The sequence below is a fragment of the Hyla sarda genome, chromosome 11, assembly GCF_029499605.1.
Source record: "Hyla sarda isolate aHylSar1 chromosome 11, aHylSar1.hap1, whole genome shotgun sequence".
NCBI lineage: Eukaryota > Metazoa > Chordata > Amphibia > Anura > Hylidae > Hyla > Hyla sarda.
Window position 1 is genome coordinate 62753626 of NC_079199.1, and position 22870 is coordinate 62776495.

Consider the following 22870-nt stretch of genomic DNA (forward strand, 5'->3'; position numbering starts at 1 on the left):
CCACGCCCCCTCGCGATGTCACGCCCTCCCTCTCAATGCAAGTCTATGCCACGCCCCATCCCATAAACTTGCATTGATAGGGTGTGATCATGAAGTCACGAGCCTCCGATGCAGCAGCAGGCATTCTGTTACGCCGAGCGCTCCGGGTCCCTGCTCCTCCCTGCGCTCACGTCGTTTCTCTCCCTGCAGCGCCCCGGTCAGACCCGCTGACCGGGAGTGCTGCACTGACATTGCCGGCGGGGATGCGATTCGCATAGCGGGACGCGCCCGCTCGCGAATCGCATCCCAAGTCACTTACCCGTCCCGGTTCCCGGCTGTCATGTGCTGGCGCGCGCGGCTCCGCTCTCTAGGGCGCGCGCGCGCCAGCTCTCTGAGACTTAAAGGGCCAGTGCACCAATGATTGGTGCCTGGCCCAATTAGCTTAATTAGCTTCCACCTGCTCCCTGGCTATATCTACTCACTTCCCCTGCACTCCCTTGCCGGATCTTGTTGCCTTGTGCCAGTGAAAGCGTTTAGTGTTGTCCAAGCCTGTGTTTCCTGATCTCCTGCTATCCATATTGACTACGAACCTTGCCGCCTGCCCCGACCTTCTGCTACGTCTGACCTTGCCTCTGCCTAGTCCTTCTGTCCCACGCCTTCTCAGCAGTCAGCGAGGTTGAGCCGTTGCTAGTGGATACGACCTGGTTGCTACTGCCGCAGCAAGACCATCCCGCTTTGCGGCGGGCTCTGGTGAACACCAGTAGCCTCTTAGAACCGGTCCACCAGCACGGTCCACCAGCACGGTCCACGCCAATCCCTCGCTGACTCAGAGGATCCACAACCTGTAAGCCGAATCGTGACAGTAGATCCGGCCATGGATCCCGCTGAGGTGCCGCTGCCAAGTCTCGCTGACCTTACCACGGTGGTCGCTCAGCAATCGCAGCAAATTGCTCAACAAGGACAGCAGCTGTCGCAATTGACCGCCACGTTACAGCAACTTCTGCCTCTGCTACAGCAGCAACCATCTCCTCCGCCAGCTCCGGCACCTCCTCCGCAGCGAGTGGCCGCTCCTAGCCTCCGCTTGTCCCTGCCGGACAAATTTGATGGGGACTCTAGACTCTGCCGTGGATTTTTGTCTCAATGTTCCCTGCATATGGAGATGTTGTCGGACTTGTTTCCTACAGAACGGTCTAAGGTGGCGTTCGTAGTGAGCCTTCTTTCAGGAAAGGCCTTGTCTTGGGCCACACCGCTCTGGGACCGCAATGATCCTGCCACAGCCACAGTCCAGTCCTTCTTCGCTGAAGTCCGTAGTGTCTTCGAGGAACCAGCCCGAGCTTCTTCTGCTGAGACTGCCCTGCTGAACCTGGTCCAGGGTAATTCTTCAGTAGGCGAGTACGCCATCCAATTTCGTACTCTTGCTTCCGAATTATCTTGGAATAACGAGGCTCTCTGCGCGACCTTTAAAAAAGGCCTATCCAGTAACATCAAGGATGTGCTGGCCGCACGAGAGATTCCTGCCAACCTGCAAGAACTTATCCATTTGGCCACCCGCATTGACATGCGTTTTTCTGAGAGACATCAGGAGCTCCGCCAGGAAAAAGACTTAGATCTCTGGGCACCTCTCCCACAGTATCCTTTGCAATCTACGCCTGGGCCTCCCGCTGAGGAGGCCATGCAAGTGGATCGGTCTCGCCTGACCCAGGAAGAGAGGAATCGCCGTAGGGAAGAAAATCTTTGTCTGTACTGTGCCAGTACGGAGCATTTCTTGGTGGATTGCCCTATTCGTCCTCCATGTCTAGGAAACATACGCACGCACCCACCCAGCTCACGTGGGTGTGGTGTCTCTTGGTTCAAAGTCTGCTTCTCCTCGTCTCACGGTGCCCGTGCGGATTTCTCCTTCTGCCAACTCCTCCCTCTCAGCCGTGGCCTGCTTGGACTCTGGTGCCTCTGGGAATTTTATTTTGGAGTCTTTGGTGAATAAATTCTGCATCCCGGTGACCCCTCTCGTCAAGCCGCTCTACATTTCCGCGGTCAACGGAGTTAGATTGGATTGCACCGTGCGTTACCGCACAAAGCCCCTCTTAATGTGCATTGGACCCCATCACGAAATGATTGAATTTTTCGTTCTTCCCAACTGCACCTCTGAGGTCCTCCTCGGTCTGCCATGGCTCCAGCTTCATTCTCCCACCCTTGACTGGACCACCGGGGAGATCAAGAACTGGGACTCTCCTTGCCATAAGAAATGCCTCTCCCCCCCTCCCAGTCCCGTCAGGCAAGCCTCAGTGCCTCCTCCTACACCTGGTCTCCCCAAGGCTTATCAGGACTGTACCTTGCCCCCTCATGGCCCCCGTCCTGGTGACACACTGCCCCGTGCAAAGCTTCACCCTCTGCCCTCCCTCCCCATTCCCACTCCTGCTGTACTGCCTGCCTTTGAGGAAACCCTACAGTCACTCCCGGTGTCCTTGTCCCATGTGAAGCAGCTGCCGGACAAAAAAAGGGGGAGACCTAAGGGGGGGGTACTGTTACGCCGAGCGCTCCGGGCCCCTGCTCCTCCCCGGAGCGCTCACGGCGTTTCTCTCCCTGCAGCGCCCCGGTCAGACCCGCTGACCGGGAGCGCTGCACTGACATTGCCGGCGGGGATGCGATTCGCATAGCGGGACGCGCCCGCTCGCGAATCGCATCCCAAGTCACTTACCCGTCCCGGTCCCCGGCTGTCATGTGCTGGCCCAATTAGCTTAATTAGCTTCCACCTGCTTCCTGGCTATATCTACTCACTTCCCCTGCACTCCCTTGCCGGATCTTGTTGCCTTGTGCCAGTGAAAGCGTTTAGTCTTGTCCAAGCCTGTGTTTCCTGATCTCCTGCTATCCATATTGACTACGAACCTTGCCGCCTGCCCCGACCTTCTGCTATGTCTGACCTTGCCTCTGCCTAGTCCTTCTGTCCCACGCCTTCTCAGCAGTCAGCGAGGTTGAGCCGTTGCTAGTGGATACGACCTGGTTGCTACTGCCGCAGCAAGACCATCCCGCTTTGCGGCGGGCTCTGGTGAACACCAGTAGCCTCTTAGAACCGGTCCACCAGCACGGTCCACGCCAATCCCTCGCTGACTCAGAGGATCCACAACCTGTAAGCCGAATCGTGACACATTCTAAACGAGTGAGATCCTTTGGATATGGGAAAAGGTGTCTAGGAGCGGAAAACCCCTTTAACCTCCGGAGAACTTCGGTGAAAACTTTTTTTCTTTTAAATCAACTGGTGCCCGAAAGTTAAACAGATTTGTAAATTACTTCTATTAAACAATCTTAATCCTTCCCTACTTATTAGCTGCTGAATACTACAGAGGACATTCTTTTCTTTTTGGAATTCTCTCTGATGACATCACGAGCACACTGCTCTTTGCTGACGTCATTATAATAATAATAAGAACTCTTTATTTATTGTTGTCCTTAGTGGGATTTGAACCCAAGGCCCCAGCACTGCAAGGCAGCAGTGCTAACCACTGAGCCACCATTCTGCCCTGAGCATACATCTGCTATGCATGGTTGCTAACATGGACAGAGATGTCAGCAGAGAGCATGATGTCATCTCTGTTCTAAAAAGAAAGGAATTTCCTCTGTAGCATTCAGCAGCTAATAAGTACTTGAAGGATTAAGAATTTTTAATAGAAGTAATTTACAAATATGTTTAACTTTCTGGCACCAGTTGATTTAAAAGAAAAAAGGTTTTCACCAGAGTACCTGTTACGCCGAGCGCTCCGGGTCCCCGCTCCTCCCCGGAGCGCTCGCTACACTCTCCTCACTGCAGCGCTCCGGTCAGATCCACTGACCCGGGGCGCTGCGATACCGCCTCCAGCCGGGATGCGATTCGCGATGCGGGTAGCGCCCGCTCGCGATGCGCACCCCGGCTCCCGTACCTGACTCGCTCTCCGTCAGTCCTGTCCCGGCGCGCGCGGCCCCGCTCCCTAGGGCGCGCGCGCGCCGGGTCTTTGCGATTTAAAGGGCCACTGCGCCGCTGATTGGCGCAGTGGTTCCAATTAGTGTTATCACCTGTGCACTTCCCTATATCACCTCACTTCCCCTGCACTTCCTTGCCGGATCTTGTTGCCATCGTGCCAGTAAAAGCGTTTCCTTGTATGTTCCTAGCCTGTGTTCCAGACCTCCTGCCGTTGCCCCTGACTACGATCCTTGCTGCCTGCCCCAACCTTCTGCTACGTCCGACCTTGCTTCTGTCTACTCCCTTGTACCGCGCCTATCTTCAGCAGCCAGAGAGGTTGAGCCGTTGCTAGTGGATACGACCTGGTCACTACCGCCGCAGCAAGACCATCCCGCTTTGCGGCGGGCTCTGGTGAAAACCAGTAGTGACTTAGAACCGATCCACTAGCACGGTCCACGCCAATCCCTCTCTGGCACAGAGGATCCACTACCTGCCAGCCGGCATCGTGACAGTAGATGCGGCCATGGATCCCGCTGAAGTTCCTCTGCCAGTTGTCGCTGACCTCACCACGGTGGTCGCCCAGCAGTCGCAACAGATAGCGCAACAAGGCCAACAGCTGTCTCAACTGACCGTTATGCTTCAGCAGTTACTACCACAGCTTCAGCAATCATCTCCTCCGCCAGCTCCTGCATCTCCTCCGCAGCGAGTGGCCGCTTCTGGTCTACGACTATCCTTGCCGGATAAATTTGATGGGGACTCTAAGTTTTGCCGTGGCTTTCTTTCCCAATGTTCCCTGCACCTGGAGATGATGTCGGACCAGTTTCCCACTGAAAGGTCTAAGGTGGCTTTCGTAGTCAGCCTTCTGTCTGGAAAAGCCCTGTCTTGGGCCACACCGCTCTGGGACCGCAATGACCCCGTCACTGCCTCTGTACACTCCTTCTTCTCGGAAATTCAAAGTGTCTTTGAGGAACCTGCCCGAGCCTCTTCTGCTGAGACTGCCCTGTTGAACCTGGTCCAGGGTAATTCTTCCGTTGGCGAGTATGCCGTACAATTACGTACTCTTGCTTCAGAATTATCCTGGAATAATGAGGCCCTCTGCGCGACCTTTAAAAAAGGCCTATCCAGCAACATTAAAGATGTTCTGGCCGCACGAGAAATCCCTGCTAATCTACATGAACTCATTCACCTAGCCACTCGCATTGACATGCGTTTTTCCGAAAGGCGTCAGGAGCTCCGCCAGGATATGGACTCTGTTCGCACGAGGCGTTTCTTCTCCCCGGCTCCTCTCTCCTCTGGTCCCCTGCAATCTGTTCCTGTGCCTCCCGCCGTGGAGGCTATGCAGGTCGACCGGTCTCGCCTGACACCTCAAGAGAGGACACGACGCCGCATGGAGAATCTCTGCCTGTACTGTGCTAGTACCGAACACTTCCTGAAGGATTGTTCTATCCGTCCTCCCCGTCTGGAAAGACGTACGCTGACTCCGCACAAAGGTGAGACAGTCCTTGATGTCTACTCTGCTTCTCCACGTCTTACTGTGCCTGTGCGGATGTCTGCCTCTGCCTTCTCCTTCTCTGCTGTGGCCTTCTTGGACTCCGGATCTGCAGGAAATTTTATTTTGGCCTCTCTCGTCAACAGGTTCAACATCCCGGTGACCAGTCTCGCCAGACCCCTCTACATCAATTGTGTAAACAATGAAAGATTGGACTGTACCATACGTTTCCGCACGGAGCCCCTTCTAATGCACATCGGACCTCATCACGAGAGGATTGAACTTTTGGTCCTTCCCAATTGCACTTCTGAAATTCTCCTTGGACTTCCCTGGCTTCAACTTCACTCCCCAACCCTGGATTGGTCCACTGGGGAGATCAAGAGTTGGGGGCCCTCTTGTTCCAAGGACTGCCTAAAACCGGTTCCCAGTAACCCTTGCCGTGACTCTGTGGTTCCTCCCGTAACCGGCCTCCCTAAGGCCTATATGGACTTTGCGGATGTTTTTTGCAAAAAACAAGCTGAGACTCTACCTCCTCACAGGCCTTATGATTGTCCTATCGACCTCCTCCCGGGCACTACTCCACCCCGGGGCAGAATTTATCCTCTGTCCGCCCCAGAGACTCTTGCCATGTCTGAATACGTCCAGGAAAATTTAAAAAAGGGCTTTATCCGTAAATCCTCCTCTCCTGCCGGAGCCGGATTTTTCTTTGTGTCCAAAAAAGATGGCTCTCTACGCCCTTGCATTGACTACCGCGGTCTTAATAAAATCACGGTTAAGAACCGCTACCCCCTACCTCTCATCTCTGAACTCTTTGATCGCCTCCAAGGTGCCCACATCTTTACCAAACTGGACTTAAGAGGTGCTTATAATCTCATCCGCATCAGAGAGGGGGATGAATGGAAAACGGCATTTAACACCAGAGATGGACACTTTGAGTATCTGGTCATGCCCTTTGGCCTGTGCAACGCCCCTGCCGTCTTCCAAGACTTTGTTAATGAAATTTTTCGTGATCTTTTATACTCCTGTGTTGTTGTATATCTGGACGATATCCTGATTTTTTCTGCCAATCTAGAAGAACACCGCCAGCATGTCCGTATGGTTCTTCAGAGACTTCGTGACAATCAACTCTATGCCAAAATAGAGAAATGTCTGTTTGAATGCCAATCTCTTCCTTTCCTAGGATACTTGGTCTCTGGCCAGGGACTACAAATGGATCCAGACAAACTCTCTGCCGTCTTAGATTGGCCACGCCCCTCCGGACTCCGTGCTATCCAACGTTTTTTGGGGTTCGCCAATTATTACAGACAATTTATTCCACATTTTTCTACCGTTGTGGCTCCTATCGTGGCTTTAACCAAAAAAAATGCCGATCCCAAGTCTTGGCCTCCTCAAGCGGAAGACGCCTTTAAACGGCTCAAGTCTGCCTTTTCTTCGGCTCCCGTGCTCTCCAGACCTGACCCATCTAAACCCTTCCTATTGGAGGTTGATGCCTCCTCTGTGGGAGCTGGAGCTGTCCTTCTACAAAAAAATTCTTCCGGGCATGCTGTTACTTGTGGTTTGTTTCTAGGACCTTCTCTCCGGCGGAGAGGAACTACTCCATCGGGGATCGAGAGCTTCTAGCCATTAAATTAGCACTTGAGGAATGGAGGCATCTGCTGGAGGGATCAAGATTTCCAGTTATTATTTACACCGATCACAAGAACCTCTCCTACCTCCAGTCTGCCCAACGGCTGAATCCTCGCCAGGCCAGGTGGTCTCTGTTCTTTGCCCGATTTAATTTTGAAATTCACTTTCGGCCTGCCGATAAGAACATTAGGGCCGATGCTCTCTCTCGTTCCTCGGATGCTTCTGAAGTTGAACTCTCTCCGCAACACATCATTCCTCCTGACTGCCTGATTTCCACTTCTCCAGCCTCCATCAGGCAAACTCCTCCAGGAAAGACCTTTGTTTCTCCACGCCAACGCCTCGGAATCCTCAAATGGGGCCACTCTTCCCATCTCGCAGGTCATGCGGGCATCAAGAAATCTGTGCAACTCATCTCTCGCTACTATTGGTGGCCGACTCTGGAGACGGATGTTGTGAACTTTGTGCGAGCCTGCACTATCTGTGCCCGGGATAAGACTCCTCGCCAGAAGCCCGCTGGTTTTCTTCATCCTCTGCCTGTCCCCGAACAGCCTTGGTCTCTGATTGGTATGGATTTTATTACTGACTTACCCCCATCCCATGGCAACACTGTTATTTGGGTGGTCGTTGATCGATTCTCCAAAATGGCACATTTCATCCCTCTTCCTGGTCTTCCTTCAGCGCCTCAGTTGGCTAAACAATTTTTTGTACACATTTTTCGTCTTCACGGGTTGCCCACGCAGATCGTCTCGGATAGAGGCGTCCAATTCGTGTCTAAATTCTGGAGGGCTCTCTGTAAACAACTCAAGATTAAATTAAATTTTTCTTCTGCATATCATCCTCAATCCAATGGACAAGTAGAAAGAATTAACCAGGTCTTGGGTGATTATTTACGACATTTTGTTTCCTCCCGCCAGGATGACTGGGCAGATCTTCTACCATGGGCCGAATTCTCGTATAACTTCAGAGTCTCTGAATCTTCCTCCAAATCCCCATTTTTCGTGGTGTACGGCCGTCACCCTCTTCCCCCCCTCCCTACCCCCTTGCCCTCTGGTCTGCCCGCTGTGGATGAAATTTCTCGTGATCTTTCCATCATATGGAGAGAGACCCAAAATTCTCTCTTACAGGCTTCATCACGCATGAAGAAGTTCGCGGATAAGAAAAGAAGAGCTCCTCCCATTTTTTCCCCTGGAGACAAGGTATGGCTCTCCGCTAAATATGTCCGCTTCCGTGTCCCTAGCTATAAGTTGGGACCACGCTATCTTGGTCCTTTCAAAATTTTGTGCCAGATTAATCCTGTCTCTTACAAACTTCTTCTTCCTCCTTCTCTTCGTATTCCTAATGCCTTTCACGTTTCTCTTCTTAAACCACTTATCATTAACCGTTTCTCTCCCAAATCTGTTCCTCCCACTCCTGTTTCCAGCTCCTCGGACATCTTCTCCGTCAAAGAGATTCTGGCATCTAAAAAGGTCAGAGGGAAAACCTTTTTTTTAGTGGATTGGGAGGGTTGTGGTCCAGAAGAGAGATCCTGGGAACCTGAGGACAACATCCTAGACAAAAGTCTGCTCCTCAGGTTCTCAGGCTCTAAGAAGAGGGGGAGACCCAAGGGGGGGGGGTACTGTTACGCCGAGCGCTCCGGGTCCCCGCTCCTCCCCGGAGCGCTCGCTACACTCTCCTCACTGCAGCGCTCCGGTCAGATCCACTGACCCGGGGCGCTGCGATACCGCCTCCAGCCGGGATGCGATTCGCGATGCGGGTAGCGCCCGCTCGCGATGCGCACCCCGGCTCCCGTACCTGACTCGCTCTCCGTCAGTCCTGTCCCGGCGCGCGCGGCCCCGCTCCCTAGGGCGCGCGCGCGCCGGGTCTTTGCGATTTAAAGGGCCACTGCGCCGCTGATTGGCGCAGTGGTTCCAATTAGTGTTATCACCTGTGCACTTCCCTATATCACCTCACTTCCCCTGCACTTCCTTGCCGGATCTTGTTGCCATCGTGCCAGTGAAAGCGTTTCCTTGTATGTTCCTAGCCTGTGTTCCAGACCTCCTGCCGTTGCCCCTGACTACGATCCTTGCTGCCTGCCCCGACCTTCTGCTACGTCCGACCTTGCTTCTGTCTACTCCCTTGTACCGCGCCTATCTTCAGCAGCCAGAGAGGTTGAGCCGTTGCTAGTGGATACGACCTGGTCACTACCGCCGCAGCAAGACCATCCCGCTTTGCGGCGGGCTCTGGTGAAAACCAGTAGTGACTTAGAACCGATCCACTAGCACGGTCCACGCCAATCCCTCTCTGGCACAGAGGATCCACTACCTGCCAGCCGGCATCGTGACAGTACCCCTTCAAGGACACAGCCCATTTTCACCTTAGAAGCCGGCCATTTTTTGCACACCTGACCACTGTCACTTTAAGCATTAATAACTCTGGGCTATCTTTCATTCTGATTCCAAGATAGTTTTTTTGTGACATATTCTACTTTCTACTATGTTAGTGGTAACATTTAATTGATACTTGCATCATTTCTTGGTGAAAAGTTCCAAATTTTTTAAACTCTCTGCTTACAAGGAAAATGGATATTCCAAATAAATTATACATTGATTCACATATACAATATGTCAACTTTATGTTTGCATCATAAAGTTGACATGGTTTTACTTCTGGACATGAGAGGGCTATTACTTTTGGACATGAGAGGGCTTCAAAATTTCAGCATCAATTTTCAAATTTTTCACACAATTTTCAAAATCGAAATTTTTCAGGGACCAGTCCAGTTTTGTAAGTGGATTCGAAGGGCCTTCTTATTAGAAATACCCCACAAATGACCCCTTGATAAAAATTGCACCCCTCAAAGTATTCAAAATGACATTCAAAAAGGTGTTTTACAGGAATAGCAGCAAATTGAAGGAGAAAATTCAAAATCTTAATTTTTTTACACTAGCATGTTTTTGTAGACCCAGTTTTTGAATTTTTACAAGAGGTAAAAGGAGAGAAAGCTTCCTAAAATTTGTAACCCAATTTCTCTCGAGTAAGGAAATACCTCATATGTGTATGTCAAGTGCTCTGTTGGTGCACTAGAGGGCTCAGAAGGGAAGGAGCGACAGTGGGAATTTTGGAGAGTGAGTATTTCTGAAATGGTTTTTGGGGGGCATGACACATTAAAGAAGCCCCTATGGTGCAAGAAAAGCAAAAAAAACACAAAACAAAACACAAGTCATACTATTATTGGAAACTACACGCCTCAAGGAACGTAACAAGGGGTACAGTGAGCCTTAACACCCCACAGGTGTTTGACAAATTTCCGCTAGAGTTGGACGTGAAAATTAAAAATTAGATTTTTTTCACTAAAATGCTGGTGTTACCCCAAATTTTTCATTTTTGCAAGGGGTAATATGAGAAAAAGCCTCCCAAAATGTGTAACCCCATTCCTTATGAGTATGGAAATAACCCATATGTGGATGTAAAGTGCTCTGGGGGCGAACTATAATGCTCAGAAGAGAAGGAGCGCCTTTGAACTTTTGGATATGTAGGGGAGAAAAAAGAGAGACAGATGCAGCGCTAATAGTGCTGGTTATCTGTGGATAAGGGATGGTAGACAGACAGGTAAATATGAGCCTGCTCACCTTTGTTGGTTGCGCAGAATTCAGGCGCAACGCTGATAGAAAGCCTTGAGCAGGTATCTTTTCTGTAGGTGTGACGGGAACAGCTGGCCCTCGGTCCCATCAGAGACGGTTGGTAGCAATATAGTAGCGTGTTCGGGAGGGGGGAATCCCAGCAGGGGTTTCCTATTCTTCCCGCGGGTAACAGTTTCTGTGCTGCAGCGCTACACTGGCGGAGTAGAAATTAGCAGTCGGAGCTTTTGAGGTTAGTGATCACTTTTTATTAAAAAGTCATAAAAAGGATCAGGTATGGACAACGCGTTTTGGGGGGGCTCCCTCCTTCGTCAGGTCCGCTTCGAAGGAGGGAGCCCCTCCAAAACGCGTTGTCCATACCTGATCCTTTTTATGACTTTTTAATAAAAAGTGATCATTAAGTGCTAATTTCCACTCCGCCAATGTAGCGCTGCAGCGCCGAAACTGTTACCCGCGGGAAGAATAGGAGACCCCTGCCGGGATTCCTCCCTCCCAAACACACTACTATTTTTGAACTTTTGGAGAGAGAATTTGATTGTAATAGAAGTCAGGGGCCATGTTCGTTTACAAAGCCCCCCGTGGTGCCAGAACAGTGGACCCCTCCCCCACAACTGACCCCATTTTAGAAACTACACCTCTCACAGAATTTAATAAGGGGTGCACTGAGCATTTAGACCCCACTGACATTTGACAGATCTTTGGAACAGTGGGCTGTGCAAATGAAGAATTACACTTTTCATTTTCACGGACCACTGTTCAGACACCTGTGGGGTGTAAAGGCTTACTGTACCCCTTATTAAATTCTGAGAGAGGTGTCATTTTCAAAATGGGGTCACATGTGGGGGGGGGGGCACTGTTCTGGCACTATGGGGGCTTTGTAAACACACATGGCCTTCAATTTCAGACACATTCTCTCCAAAATCCCAATTGCGCTCCTCCTCTTCTGAGCATTGTAGTGCGCCCGCAGAGCACTTTACATCCATATATGGGATATGTTCTTACTCAAAAGAAATGGGGTTACAAATTTTGGGGGGCTTTTTTCCTATTCTCCCTTGTGAGAAAATTTAGGGTAACACCAGCATTTTAGTGAAAACATTTATTTATTTATTTTTTCATTTTCACATCTAACTTTAATGAAAATTTGTCAAACACCTGTGGGGTGTTAAGGCTCACTATACCCCTTGTTATATTCCGTGAGGGGTGCAGTTTAAGTCCCATGCAAGTATATAGGACTTCCAGTGCCTTAGTCCAAGCTCTGTTCTACATCTCCTGGTGAGTGTATCAGTCCTGCTACACCCCTCACGCATGCCATACCCCATCTCACAAAGCCACAGGCACCTTTTAAGCCACACCCCTTTTATTTTCTACTCTTTTAGTGCATTGGTGTGGCTTGCAAGTAATGCCCACTTCCACAAAACCACGCCTTCTATTTTCGGCCTACAATCTATTCATCACAACTCAACTCAGAGGATGGAATAGGAGGTCGGGATAGGAGGACGGGATAGGAGGACGGGATAGGAGGACGGGATAGGAGGACGGGATATGAGGACGGGATATAAGGACGGGATATGAGATCGGGATATGAGGACAAATACTTCCTCCAATGTTGCTTTTCCTCCCCCACAAGGATTAGGTAGGAAAAACCGGGCAATGCCAGGTACTCAGCTAGTAACAATATATCTCTGGGGACAACCAAAAAAATTTACCTGTAGTAATACTTTTGCAGTCTGATGCAATAGTGATCTGTTTACATAAATTATCTCTATGTTCTAACCTGTAATTTACTTCATGTCTGCAAAAATTTTCTTTTTTTTTTTAACAAAACGTTAAGTAAAAGACAACTTATTCCCTGACCTAGCAGTCAGACCCCCTGTGATCTCCTGAACAGGATGCTTCTAAAAGAGAAGACGGCATGCACTCCAACAATTTCTAGGGGAGCGCCATCAATGCCGGAATACAGCACTCTGGTCTCTTTGGCGTGTCATCTGCATCATGCGCTCTTCTCAGAGAGCTGGGGTCCCATTCAGGAGAAAATCCCTTTAAAGGACACAGGCCATTTTGGCCTTGAGGACACAACTAATTTTCATTTTTGCGTTTTTGTTTTTTCCACTTTCCGCCATTTAAGAGCCCTAACTTTTTTTTTCCCATCTAAAGACTCATATGAGGGCTTGTTTTTTGTGTGACCAATTGTACTTTGAAATTACGCTTAATAATTTTTGTGTTTCACCATATATTTTTAATGGTAAAATCTATTTGCAGAGGAAAGTTGAAAAGAAAGATGCAATTTTGCTAATTTTGGAGGGTTTTGTTTTTATTGGTTCTATTTTTGTTTTGATGGGACTTTTTGATAATTCCCAAAGAGGACTTTTACATGTATTCTTCACATAGCATTCACTGTTCAATGCTATGCTATTGCATAGCATTAAATAATGAGATCAGCTTCCCATTGCTACAGCCTGGCTTAGCCAAGCTGTATCATTTAAGAGCCAATATGGGAGCCGGAGGAGGGTAAGGGGATCCCCCACCACCATTTTAGCTTATCAGGTGTAAGCGATCACATCACAGGGGTCTGATAAGCTCCACTTATGGTTTATAGACTTTGTAATTAGCATTGATCATAGCATCTAAAAGGGATAATGATGGCAGTGGCAGAATAATTAGGGTCATTAGTGGTGAGGTCCCGGCTACTGTTACTAGCCATCCCTCACTGCCTATGAAGGGAGCTCAGCTCCTGTGCACGATTCATAGGCATTTAACGATCTGAGGCGCACAGGTATGACCTGGTGCATTATGTCCTAGATGGCACAAGCATACCTTCTGTATTCCCTGTGTCATCTAAGGGTTAAAAGGTTATCCAGGAAAAGAAAAACAGAGCTAATTACTTTAAAAAACAGCTCCACACCTGCCCTCAGGTTGTGTGTAGAATTACAACTTAACTCCATTCATAGATACATAGTTAGTACGGTTGAAAAAAAAAAAAGACATAAGTTGATGAAGTTCAAGAAAGGAATTGAAGGGAAGGGGTATGGATGGATGAAGGGGAAGTGATGTGATTTTATATTTCATAAGCAATACATAAGCAATAACGTTAAATTGTTCTAGGAATTCATCTAATCCTGTTTTAAAGCTTTCAAATGTTCCTGCTGTGACCAGTTCCTGAGGTAGACTGTTCCATAAATTCATAGTTCTTATGGTAAAGAAGGCGTGTTGCTTCTTGAGACTAAACCTTTTAATCTCCAGATGGAGGGAGTGCTCCCTTGTCCCTTGAGGGGGTTTAACCTGGAACAATATCTCTGTTTAACCTGGAATAGTGGTTATTCTTTTAATCTTTCCTCATAGCTAAGATGTTCCATGCCCCTTATTAGTTTATTTGCACATCTCTTTGCACTCTTTACAGCTCCACAACACACCTTTTATGAACCGGTACCTAAAACTGAACAGCATATTCCAGGTGAGGCCGTATCAATGCTTTACAAAGGGGTGGTGTTATGTCCCTCTCCCTCGAGTCCATGCCTCTTCTGATACATGACAATATCCTGCTGGCCTCAGAAGCAGTTGTTTGACCCAGGTTAAAAAGTGGTATGCAAAAAAAGGCTCTTATTTTTGCACTCACCTGGGGGCGCTATGCTAAGGGCACAACACCTGCGAGGACATATGGGCCCAACTGATATGGGTCAGGCGTGGAAGTGCTGCCAGGATCCGCCTGAACGAGATGGAATCGCCACCGGTCTTGTGCAGTGAAGAGGAGGAGAAGAAAGGATCCTTTATGGCGCTCAAAGGGTAGCCCCTTCTTCATCAGGTCCAGGCACTGGACCTGATGAAGAAGGGGGCTACCCTTTGAAACGCGTTGTCCACGAGCGCTTTAATAAACCTGTTTTATTACTTAATGCTGTTAATACGGCCGTAATTTCACCTTTTCTTCTATGAAGAGCGCCATAAAGGATCCTTTCTTCTCCTCCTCTTCAATACACTCATTGCAGGGATTCAGTGTCACTGGATAGAAGAGGAACAAAAAGATATACAATCTAGCCATATGCAGGATATAAAAGCCAATATATTGACACAATTTCAGTCTTGGAGGAGTCATAGATTTGTATTGCTTTTTAATTTTCTTTTACCTTTACAATTCATGGGAGATTTACATTTTTACTCTTTTGAAATTGAGAAGACATGTATTAACTTCATTGACAGATACTTCTATCTAGTATCAATTGTGTTTTTTTTATTTAAAAAAAAGGTATCAAAACTTGCAAATTGTATAACTGCAAGTGTGATTCCATTCTTACACTTAAAGGGGTACTCCGGTGCTTACACATCTTATCCCCTATCCAAAGGATAGGGGATAAGATGCCTGATCGCGGGAGTCCCGCAGCTGGGGATGCCCGCGATCATGCACGCAGCACCCCGTTTGTAATCAGTCCCCGGAGTGTGTTCGGTGATAGGTATCACGCCCCCTTCCGTAGGCTTGCATTGAGGGGCGGAGCGTGACGTCACACGGGGCGGAGGTGTGACATCACACGCCGCCGGCCCTGCGGTTGACCGTAATCAGACCCAGAGGACTGATTACAAACAGGGTGCCGCGTGCATGATCGCGGGCATCCCCAGCTGCGGGACTCCCGCGATCAGGCATCTTATCCCCTATCCTTTGATAGGGGATAAGATGTGTAAGCACCGGAGTACCCCTTTAAAGGGGTATCCTATCTTAAGAATTTATTCACACGTAAAGGATCTCCTGCAGAGACAATGCTGTTGAATCAATTAATTTACATTGAAAGCTACAGCATCAAATATACAGTAGATCTTATACATGTGAATACACCCTAAAAATGTATCCCCTATCTGCAGGGGACCTACCTATCCTGTGGATAGGGGATTAAAAGGGTACTACCCTGGAAAAAAAAATGTTTAAAATCAACTGGTGCCAGAAAATTAAACAGATTTGTAAATGACTGGAAGGATTAAGATGAGTACTGGAAGGATTAATATTTTTTAATAGATGTAATTAGCTGCTGTATGCTCCACAGGAAATTCTTTTCTTTTTTAATAAATTTTCTGTCTGACCACAGTGCTCTCTGCTGACACCTCTGTCCATTTTAGGAGCTGTCCGGGGCAGGAGAGGTGTGCTATGGGGATTTGCTCCTCCTATGGACAGTTCCTAAAATGGACAGAGGTGTCAGCAGAGAGCACAGTGGTCAGACAGAAAGGAAATTCAAAAGAAAATAACTTTCTCTGGAACATACAGCAGCTGATAAGTACTGGAAGGGTTATGATCTTTAAGTAGAGTACACCTTTAATTATTAAGGGTTGGAATACCCCTTTAAAGCCCTCTGCATGGGCTTATTATCTGCTGATTACTGGCCGATGTAAAAAGGGACAGCATTTAACTGACAAATAAGAAAAGTCTTGCTCGTCAGCTGATCAGATGTTTTGTGTGTGGGGATTTTTCACTTTTTTTATTACTTTTTAATTCTACATTTTTCAAATTTTTATTTTTTATTTATTTTTTTTACACTTTTTATGTCTTCATAGGGACTATTTATAGCAATCATTTGATTGCTAATACTGTTCAGTGCTATGCATAGGGCATAGCACTGACCAGTATTATCGGCTATCTTCTGCTCTGGCCTTCTCAATCTCAGACCAGAGCAGGAGACACCGGAAGATGGACGGAGGCAAGTGAGGGGTCCTCTGTCCGCCATTACAGGTGATCAGATCCCCGCGGCAGCGCTGCGGGCGATCCGATCATCTATTTTAACATGTGCACAGCTGCAGATTCCGTGATCTGTACTGATCACGAGATCTGAGGGGTTAATGGCAGACATCCGCGATTGCGCCATTACTGGCGGGTCCCTGGCTGCTGCGTCCTTCACAGCCGGAACCTGCTGTGTATGATGCAAGCACCGTTCCGATGCTCGCTATCATAAATAGGACGTAAATGTACTTCCTGGTGCGCTAAGTACCGCCGCACCAGGACGTACATTTACACCCGTGGTCGTTAAGGGGTTAAAGGAGTTGTTTGGTGAAAAATAACTCATCCCCTATCCAGCAGTCAGCTGGAAGGGGGCGTGCTGACACCCGCACGGAGCGCCGACCGACACGCCCCTCCATGTACCCCATAGAGATACATGGAAGGGGTGTGCTGGTCGTGGGTTCCTGCGGGGGCCGGACGTCAGCTTCTGGCAAACTTCCGGGTCCCCGTGCAGGAGATCGAGGGGGTTCCCAGTGCTCGGACCTCCCATGATCCATTGGATAGTGGATAAGTTATTTTTCACTAGACTACTCTTTTAAATCTGATTGATCATTAAATCGCATTGATCTAGTTGATCGGTGCTGATTACTGTGCAACCACCGGCCCATCTAAGGGCAGAGTAGCTTGGGGCACATCTGCAGTCACTACAAGTGGACACACAGAGCTAAACGGCCGCAGGTTGAAGCTCGCTCTGCTGTCCCTCTGTGACTGCTATCAGAGCATCTGCAGTGTGATATACGCTTCAGATGCGCCCCGTGTGACTCTGTACTAAACAAGATTTTAGTTGGTGCTTTTGGCAGCAGCTAAACTGGTGCCTTCATCCTGTATGGTTGTAGTTTCAATGTTCAGTATCTGTATTTTGACTTGTGCTGGGGGGCAACTGAATTCTAATGCAATACCTAATTGACTCTGGCCAAGGAAACTTGAAGTCTACTTGAAAGAAGAGCATGCTGAGTACTTTCATGTGCATCTATGGAGAAGGAGGGGAACCTGAGGAGAGTGTGAGGAGTCTGTCAATTTTTTTGAGATATAAAATAGTTGAGGTTGCACAGTTTTCTAAAAGGGGTACTCCGTCCCTAGACATTTTATCTGATGTCTGATCGCGGGGATACGGTTCACCCCCACTCTCACTCTGTGTATTGGGTTGAGTGCGGGTTAACCAGTTGTCAGTTTCCCTTTAAATATTACACTGTAGAACCAGATGTTGAAACATAACAGGGCATTTAGGCAATAGAACTTATCATGCAGAATGTTTCTCAAAATTAGTGTTTTCTCATTTATATTTTCAATAAAATATAGATTGATCTATTAATAGATAGATACACACACACACACACACACACAGTCCACAAACCTTTCAGTTCTCCTTTATTGTATTTAGGTAATACACCTTTATGGTACGTTCACACGTACAGGATCCTGCACAGATTCGATGCGCAGGACTTGTAACTGCAAGATAGAATCTGTGCTCAGTCATTTAGTTTACAGTGATATCTACTGCAGATAATCCTGCGCATCAAATCTGCATATGTGTGAATGTACCCTTAATGAGATTTCCGAATAAAAGTATGATAAATAGCTTTTTTATGTTTTTTTACACTTGCATTGTAGGCTACAATGACAAAAACAATTTCCAAAACTTTCAAAAGTTTTCATGCTAGTACAAAGGTTAAAGGGGTACACCCATGGAAAACTAGTTGTTTTTTTAATCAACTGGTGCCAGAACAGATTTGTAAATTACTTCTATTAAAAAATCTTAATCCTTTCAGTACTTTTTATGGCTGTATACTACAGAGGAAATGTTTTTCTTTTTGGATTTCTCTTATGTCACGACCACGGTGCTCTCTGCTGACCTCTGCTGTCCATTTTAGGAAATGTCCAGAGCAGCATGTTTTTGCTATGGGGATTTTCTCCTGCTCTGGACAGTTCCTAAAATGGACACTGTGGTTGTACGAAATCCAAAAAGAAAAACATTTCCTCTGTAGTATACGGCCCTTAAAAACTACTGGAAGGATTACAATTTTTTTTATAGAAGTAACTTACAAATCTGTTTAACTTTCTGGCACCAGTTGATCTAAAAAAAAAAAAAAAAAAGGTTTTTATGGGAGTACCCCTTTAACTCTATTGACTCTTGCATTAGAACTAATATTAATAACTAATAACAATATGTGTGTGTGTGTGTGTGTGTGTGTACACAAGCCCATAATGTGCCTATACACTTTAGCAGACTATAAAGTCTACACTGTAATATGGATCTGATCACAGTTGTGAGTTGTGTTTTCCTTTTATGTCAATGGATGCCACCAGTGTATGACTGACCCCATTGACTTATAATTGTCCTCATAGTTCAGTTCCATCATGGTGTCCATCATTTTGACAGGACAAATGGAATTGCATAAAGCACTTAATCTTCCTATCAAGTCTGATAGAATTCAGGACACAGCCTCCTACGCATATGTGAACACAGCCTAAGAGACATCAATGCAATTTTTATTTTAACTGTGATGCTGTTTTTTTTGTAACTTTTATTGTTGCTCACTTGCACGAATTCCTCTCCAAGGGAGGGGGTGCGACCTCACTGTGTAGGCCTCAGCCCCCTCCATCAGTATGCCGTCTGTTCACATCTCCCCTAGCATTAGCAAAACTACAACTCCCAGCACGTCCTCAATGTCAGGGCATGCTGGGAGTTGCAGTTTTGCTAATGCTAGGGGAGATGTGAGCAGACCGATGGTTACATCTCTCCTAGCATTCACAAAGCTACAATTCTCAGCTTGTCCACACTGTCAGGGCATGCTGGGAGTTGTAGTAATACTACTGAGATGTGAGCGGTGGTGGCGGATGTACATGTGAGTGGCGGGCAGACGTGAGCGGCGGTGGCAGGCAGACATGTGAGCAGAGGAGAGAGGGCTGATTATAGTGTGTGCGACATCAGCTGTTTTGCACATGCACTCCAAGCACTCACAGCATCAGTGATGCTAGGAGCGCTCTGATGTAGGCTGTTGTGGAGCTACGGTGTGGTGAAAACTCCTGCGTTCCTCACAGCATGTACGGAAGCAGGAGTTTTCACCACACAGGCAGTTACCCTGTGCTCACAGCAGCACTGGATCTGCTGTCAATCACACCACTGGGTCCATGATGTAGGCGATGACTGCTGGACATGCCAAGCTTGTATGTGTCCAAGAAGGGAGGGGGACCCCTAGTGGCCAGTGTTTTCACTGGCTTTTTTCTGCATGAAATCTTTAACATTTTCTGATGAAAGCAATTGCAAAACAAATTGTTTTGCAATGCTTTATTAAATGTTTTTAATAAAAGTTTTTGTATCTGACAGTGCTCATTTAAGATAAACTGCTGCCAGACATGGCAATTACTTATTCCCCTCTCCCTGAGATAAACATGCCTGCCTGAGCTGAATATGCAAGTTAGTGGTGAGGTTGAGAGAAACAGCTGGGCATCCAACAATATGTATGTCTGGCTTTACAGCAATGCCGAATCTCCACCACTTTATCACATGCCCACACAATGCAGCCCCCTAAGACTTAGTTCTGTATCTGCATTTTTATCATTAGAACTGAAAAATACAACCCTCTGTGTATGTTACTGATCTGTCCCTACCCATACATATTTTTAAATGAACCTTTTGATATATAATGAAAATCCCTTCTATCATTTTAGATATAAACCAGTTCCCCAACTGTTTAAAAGTTTGTAATGCTTACACAATGACAATGTGTAATCAGTTTAGTCCTCTAGTTGCAGTAAGTTGTACAGTGCATTGGCTTTAAGCACTTGTCCCATTGTGTGCACAAACTTACAATTTCTATAAACATGGTCACAAATAATAAATAGAAAATTAAATATGCAGATGGTTCTAATAAACTGTTTTACCTGCTTAAAAGCTGATTTAGCTGATAACTAATTTAAGAAGATGGATGGTAATGTTTTAAGTAAAGATGATACAGTCTATACAGGATGGGCACTAACTCATGATTGGCAGTCATATACGCTGAATGGAAATTCATATTATGAGCCAATACCATAACAAACAAGAACAATATGCAATTACAGATCGATAAAAAAAAAAGCAAGCAAACATTGTTTTCTAATATTCCATTTACATGAAGCAGCAATACAAAAAGCAAAAGTTACACTCTTGAGGAACACTAGAGTATAACTTCCATGCCATTTCTAATAAAGGATGACATAGTGATATTTTAGGCCATGATGGTAAATATTTTCCTAATGTGATCCCCCTCCAAAATAAAAAAAATAAAAAATAAAAAACAGATCTAGTTAGAACTATGGTACAGCTCTATATAGAAGCATGTGTGTCAAATAGGAATAACATGCCTGCATCCTCAGAGATGCTGCGCAGCTGACAGGCTGGAAATGGTTGAGTGTGAAACAAGCCTGCCTATGACCCTCCCTCTACAAACAAAAACACTCGAGTGGGTGTCAAAATGACTTTGTGCACAGTCTACCTGGTGGCACGGGAGAGCTGCAGCTTCCTGCAATGTTCATGTCTCCATGGAAAGGCTGATCAGTCACCAAACACCTATCAGGCATCGTATCAGCTACTCATTTCTGCAATGTTTTTAAGCTGCTGTCCATCAGGCAAAGTAATTAGTGGTTTTATTATGTATGGAAGCAGCAGGCTGTCACTGGATCCGCGCACTGAATAGCTTCTCTCACACACTTGTCTGTGCCTTCTGCTTGGTATTGTCCACACGCCTGACAGGACTATACAGCTTTTCAGGGATTTGCCCACCTACACTGTGCACTTCAAGAAAAAGAGAGAGAGAAGAGGAGAAGCATTTGTGTCTGGAAGGAACATCACGGAAGAAAAAGGCTTGAAGAATGTGGGAAAAGTTTAAGAAGAACTGTGGCCAGACGTATGACAATAAGATCAATTTTGTGACAGATGCATTTTCTCCCCGTAACCATTTCCTTTCTAAACCTGCTGCTTCCACGGTCTGTTTGATGCACCTCGAACTGGTATTTAGATGGTAACCCATAGGTAAGACGCCTGTGAAAGAGAGAGAGAGAGAGAGAGAGAGAGAGAGAGGAGCTGGAAATTCAGGAAGCATTATGTGTTTGATAAAATTTTAATGTGTTCGCAACATGATTATGTAGGGTCAGTGCATCTGGGTTTATCAGGATCTCACATGAAGATCTGAGATTCCTAGGGAAATACTATGGATTAAAAGCACTGCTGACAGCACAGGATATATTAATGGGAACTCCAGGAAAAAAAAACACAGACAATTTATAAACAAGATCGTAATAAAGAGAATATGTAACTACAAGGAGTGGGATGCTTAGGAGAATTATACAGAATGATCGTGCAGGAGCCATTGTGAGAACTCACTGCCTACCTGCAACATCGCTGCCTCCGCTGCCAGGACCAAGACAAATGCACTGCAATCCTCATCCTTTAGGGTAAGTTTTTTTCCCCCCACTTGCTTTCTTTGACAAGACTGCTTTCCAAGAGGCTAGGAGTGCAGATATTGTAATCACTGCAACTGAAGGCAGTAAGTGTAGTTTCAAAAGGCATAAGAAAATAAGATAGTACCCGGCACATCTGGGTATGTGAATAGCTGCAAGCTTATTGGATTTGTCAAACTGCACACTGCACATAGAAGGCATGGTCCATGCTCCTTAAACACGTTTTACTCTGCAGGACCACCTTTTTTTTTTTTTTTTTTTTTTTTAGTAACTGATAAATAAGCCTGAGATGGACCTAGTTTTATAGTCTCTTTCTTTTCTCATTATAAATACTATAAAATATCAAGAACTATCCAAAGTGATGGCACAAAGAAGGACTGAATAACTGAAGTCTTATATTCTCCATAGTAATGTTATATGTTCTGTTGAGGGTAGAGATGAAAGTGCTGTGACAATGTAATATGGGACCCCTTCACTTTAAATGCATAAAGGTGACAACATGGCCACTCTCATAATTTACCATACAGCAGAAACAATACTGCTCGGTATAGAAAGCATGTGGTAATAGTTTAAGCAGAAGCATTGGAAGGGCATCTTTATCCTAATCCAGAATACCGGGGGAACTTATTTGTCCATCAACTGGTGTAATTGTAAAATAATTACTTAGGTTTAGCAGTGATACCAAGTTTTTCATTCAAGTATAAAATGATCTGCTCCAAGTAAGAAATCACTAAGTCTGTGTATTGAGAGGAAAGAAGCTGCTGACAGAGAGCCGGCCAGCAGAGTGTTTTACTCAACCTGGGAGCTAGGGCTTTCGTGCTTTTGGCTTGATAACCGAAGATTTTCCTTCTCCATTTAAAATTTTAATGAAGATGTTAAAAGCATCCACAAAGAGGCTGCCAGCTCTGGGGTGATGCCGTTCATACAGATGTGTAACACTGCACCCAGGCAAAGATTAGAATCTGAGCCCAGTGGAGCTTCCCAGGAGAATATGCTTATGACGTTACAGTGATCCAAATGCCAGGCAACTACGTGTG

At 46.7% G+C, this 22870-nt stretch overlaps 2 protein-coding genes across 3 annotated transcripts in view; one reads left to right on the top strand and one right to left on the bottom strand.

Annotated features, from left to right (window-relative positions):
* Positions 1–22870, bottom strand: part of AVEN (apoptosis and caspase activation inhibitor) — a 770692-nt gene that overhangs the window by 523491 nt on the left and 224331 nt on the right. The window lies entirely within an intron of this gene.
* CHRM5 (cholinergic receptor muscarinic 5) overlaps positions 20952–22870 on the top strand; it is a 282104-nt gene continuing 280185 nt past the window's right edge. Inside the window, exon 1 of one of the 2 annotated variants that reach the window (XM_056546828.1) lies at positions 20952–21827. The gene's annotated coding sequence lies outside the window, so the exon portion shown is untranslated. The remainder of the gene's footprint in view (positions 21828–22870) is intronic. The other variant, XM_056546829.1, reaches the window with a different exon arrangement.